Source organism: Diaphorina citri, unplaced genomic scaffold, assembly GCF_000475195.1.
Source record: "Diaphorina citri unplaced genomic scaffold, Diaci psyllid genome assembly version 1.1 scaffold161, whole genome shotgun sequence".
NCBI classification, from domain to species: Eukaryota; Metazoa; Arthropoda; class Insecta; order Hemiptera; family Psyllidae; genus Diaphorina; species Diaphorina citri.
This window is the reverse complement of record NW_007377598.1, coordinates 263,874-268,872: the sequence shown is the minus strand read 5'-3', so window position 1 is coordinate 268,872 and position 4,999 is coordinate 263,874. Positions and strand designations below refer to the sequence as shown.

Sequence of the window (4,999 nt, the reverse complement as noted above, 5' to 3'; positions counted from 1 at the left end):
GGAGTTTGGCCTAAGACTTGTTTACACGTACCTGAAGATCGCTACAAAACTTAGAACATATCTGAAAGAAAATAGATAGTGGGGGGTCATGCCCCTAAATATAGCTGTTATTTTATTCTCAAAAGGAGTTATTTTTATGTATAAAGAGAATTGGGCCCATTCTTTTCAAGAAGATCATCATGTATATTATAATTACTCATTAAATTATTGAATTATTTCTGTCCCAATATTTATTTTTCTATTCCACATGAACTTTAAAACTTTGTTTTATTTTAAATAAATTTGTCTCTAACACTTCGAAATGACAATTACTGTAGACACGTACATTTAGATTTTATCTGTTAATTAATGATTTATTGAAGAGATTTTTCCAATATTATTATTTTTTGAATGACAATTACTGTAGACACGTACATTTAGATTTTATCTGTTAATTAATGATTTATTGAAGAGATTTTTCCAATATTATTATTTTTTTTGTAATAAAATTCTACCTTATGATTTTGTCAAGTTTCCCCCTTATGTTTGAGTGAAATTTTGAGTGACTGAGGATGACCTGTGTCACTCAAGTACTTAAGTGACCACTCAAATTTAAGTGTGAACTAAGAACTTGATCCTTTTCCTTGTGAATTACCTATTTCCACCTAAAGTAGCTGGCCATATCTTGTAAAAGAAGTTGTATCTTTCACTATCCCCCTTTTTTTCTTTTTTTTTTTACTATTAATTCATGGGACTTTTCCCCCCGTCAATGAACTTTTTGTATGGTTTTCATTTTGCAATATATCTTTTTTTTTATTTTCCTTTTTTCCCCCTGACAATAATATTTCCCCCTCATTTGGTTCATCCTTTTATTTTCTCAGTTTTTGGTGCAAATATTTTTTCTTGATTTACATTTTTTTTTTTTTTTTTTTTTTTTTTTTTTTTTTTTGTAGCTAGATGTTATCATTTACGCATGTGTGTTCTTTTATTTGGATAGTATTTTGTCCTCTCCCTGATCTTACAATAAAATGAAATACTCTTCTAATTTTTCCGATTTGGATATCTGAAAATTTTTCAAATGTTCGATCGGAAAATGATTTTCGTTCAAATTGGTTACTATTGCCTCGGTGGCGTAGTGGTCAAGACGCTCGCCTGGTAATCAGGAGGGCGTGGGTTCGATCCCAGCCGAGGTATCGAATTTTATCCTCATTTATTTGAGAATTTGACCACATAATAATAGAGCTCTAAGGGTTAGGTGGTAGAGAACGCCTAAGGCGTTAACCTCGCCTAGTGGTTGCCTTCCACTCAAGAGTCTATTATTATTATTATTGAAAAATGTAGGCTTTCTCAGTTTCATAACATATTTGGTTCTAAACACACCTAACGCGATTTAGTGTTAACGAATTGAGATATTTTATGCTCATATCCCAAATGAAATGTGTTGCTGTTTTCAAATGTCTAGAAACTTGACCACTTGGTCATTCTCCCAAAAATATTATGAAATGTTATTTTAAAAAAAATATATTGTTTTTATGTCAATGTCATTATACTTATATAATGACATTGGTGACAAAAATGACATCTATTGAAAAATGTCTTCAAAAAAGGTAAGATGGTACCTACCTATGTAATACAATAGAAAAATAACATTACAGTATCCTAACAATGTGCTCAACATTTGAAACGAGATGTACTTAAAAAAAAAAAGATGTATTTATTATTAATGTAGTAATGTTTTATGTTTAATTTATTTCTATGCTATGTTTCTGATCTGAAAAACTATTGGATTTTTTCCCTCCTTAAAACCAGGATCACACGATAGGGCAAAGTGGCATATAATTTGTCAGTTTTCTATGGTACAAAGCAAAAAAATGTCGGCATAAGTGTATTAAGTGTCGGCATAAGTGTATGTTAACGCCATATTTTAAGGTAGACCCATCACACGGTATGGAAGATAAAATGTGCCAAATTATATGTGGCTCTGCCATATAGTGTGAACTTATCTTGAAAATAGATTGTTATATCTTCTTCCGTTCATCAACTTTGCTCCATTCAAATCATCCCTATTTGATCCATTCATTTCTCATCCCCTAATTCTTTTCCCCCCTTTTCTTTTTATTTACTCTTTCTGTCGATGTAATTTTATGATACATATTTTTATCCATAGAGATTTCGGTGTATATTTTCTAATTTACAATAATAATTATAATAAATTAAAGTTGCAAGGTTTGGTTTCAGGAGGCACACCTATAAGGCTTCATTAAATTAGTTTTCAGCTCTATAGTTCATACTTGGTTAAATTCACATTTTCTGCATAGATACATACCTACTGAATAGGGAAATTTTCATTTTTTTTTAAGAGGTTTGACAGAAGGAACTGTAACTGCTATGGTCTTATTGTCCCAAAATCGAAGAGAAAAAGGACGACAGTAATAGGAGAAAGCCAGCCGTTCCGAGAAAGAACATTATCCGTTCAGGATAAAAGCCGTCCCGGACGAGAATCGAACCCGCGGCCTAGCGCTTTCAAGACAGTTCCAACTCTTTTTTTTTCAAGAGGTTTGACAGAAGGAACTGTAACTGCTAAGGTCTTATCGTCCCAAAATCGAAGAGAAAAAAGACGACAGTAATAGGACAGCCGTTCCGAGAACGAACATTATCCGTTCAGGATAAAATTCGCCCCGGACGGGAATCGAACCCGCGGCCTAGCGCTTACAAGACACGCGCTACCAACCAAGCTAACTAGGCTGGCGATTTAAACTTTGAAGACGTCTACAAAAACGCTTTTTCTTCGATTTTTTATTTATTTATTATTATTTTTTTTTAAATTATTATTATTTTCATTTCAGTAACCCAGACATCTGCAGCAAAAACACTTTTTCTCTCATTCTAACCATTTTTTACTTTTATTTTCAATGCAATATACTCAAGACACGTCGTCAAATGCACAGAGAATCAGGTTGACAAGGATTTTTGCCTTTTTTGGGGTTCACCGTAGACGATTGACTCGATCTTCATTTCCAGTGACTCATTTTGTGATGCAAAATAGAATGCAGTTCATAAATCAACTCGCGAAGTAAACCCAGTCAAAGCCTAAAAGGACAGACGAGTTGATATATTTCGACCACTACTATGGCCATCTTCAGAACAACTAAATAAAAAATTACAAAAATTCAAAAAAGAAAAAAATCTTAAGAGATAACTGATAACTCAACAAACGGAGATCTAAAGATAAAAAAGAAAGAAATTAAAATATGTATCTAATGTTATCATTTACGCATGTGTGTTCTTTTATTTGGATAGTATTTTGTCCTCTCCCTGATCTTACAATAAAATGAAATACTCTTCTAACTTTTCCGATTTGGATATCTGAAACTTTTTCAAATGTTCGATCGGAAAATGATTTTCGTACAAATTGGTTACTATTTGAGAATTCTAAAACGCCCACCATCTTCGAAAATCGGGAGTAAAATAAACGCATTAAATGCATTACTGAGGTTGGTGCCAATTGCCAATGTTGTAAGTCTGTAAAGACTTCCAAATCTTGAAATCATTTATGGTGCATTACTTTGGTGGCTCCCCTATTTGGATATCTGAAACTTTTTCAAATGTTCGATCGGAAAATGATTTTCGTACAAATTGGTTACTATTTGAGAATTCTAAACTGCCCACCATCTTCGAAAATTGGGAGTAAAATAAACGCATTAAATGCATTACTGAGGTTGGTGCCAATTGCCAATGTCATACTCGTAAGTCTGTAAAGACTCTAAGGGTTAGGTGGTAGAGAACGCCTAAGGCGTTAACCTCGCCTAGTGGTTGCCTTCCACTCAAGAGTCTATTATTATTATTACTATTTGAGAATTCTAAAACGCCCACCATCTTCGAAAATTGGGAGTAAAATAAACGTATTAAATGCATTACTGAGGTTGGTGCCAATTGCCAATGTTATAAGTCTGTCAAAATCTTGAAATCATTTATGGTGCATTACTTTGGTGGCTCCCCTATTGAAAAATATAGGCTTTCTCAGTTTCATAAAATATTTGGTTCTAAACACACCTAACGCGATTTAGTATTAACGAATGGAGATATTTTATGCTCATATCCCAAATGAAATGTGTTGCTGTTTTCAAATGTCTAGAAACTTGACCACTAGGTCATTCTCCCAAAAATATTATGAAATGTTATTTTAAAAAATATTATATTGTTTTCATGTCAATGTCATAGGTACGTACAAGTATAATGACATTGGTGACAAAAATGACATCAATTGAAAAATGTCTTCAAAAATAGTAAGATGGTACCTACCTATGTAATATAATAGAAAAATGACATTACAATAACCTAACAATGTGCTCAACATTTGAAACGAGATGTACTTAAAAAAAAAAAAGATGTATTTATTATTAATGTAGTAATGTTTTATGTTTAATTTATTTCTATGCTATGTTTCTGATCTGAAAAACTGTTGGATTTTTTCCCTCCTTAAAGCTAGGATCACACGGTAGGGCAGAGTGGCATATAATTTGTCAGTTTTCTATGGTACAAAGCAAAAATTTGTCGGCATAAGTGTATGTTAACGCCATATTTTAAGGTAGACCGATCACACGGTATGGAAGATAAAATGTGCCAAATTATATGTGGCTCTACCATATAGTGTGAACCTATCTTGAAAATAGATTGTTATCTCTTAGTCCGTTCATCAACTTTGCTCCATTCAAATCATCCCTATTTGATCCATTCATTTCTCATCCCCTCTTTTTCCCCCTTTTCTTTTTATTTACTCTTTCTGTCGATGTAATTTTATGATACATATTTTTATCCTTAGAGATTTCGGTGTATATTTTCTAATTTACAATAATAATTATAATATAAATTAAAGTTATTTTAGACTTATGAGAAACTGACCGTTGTGCTGATTTTCATATTATTTCTATTTTTTTTTTTTTTTTTTTTTTTTTTTTTTTTTTCTTTTGGGGTTTTTTTTTTTTTAATTTTTAACCTTTTAACCCCCCCTTCTCCCAGT

General features: G+C 32.2%; 1 long non-coding RNA gene across 1 annotated transcript; it reads left to right on the top strand.

The window, feature by feature from the left end:
- Positions 1 to 395: 395 nt before the first annotated feature.
- Positions 396 to 4,876, top strand: LOC113465801. Its single transcript, XR_003390404.1, has 2 exons — positions 396 to 1,234; positions 3,754 to 4,876. It is a non-coding gene; the product is annotated as an uncharacterized LOC113465801 (long non-coding RNA).
- Positions 4,877 to 4,999: the final 123 nt, after the last annotated feature.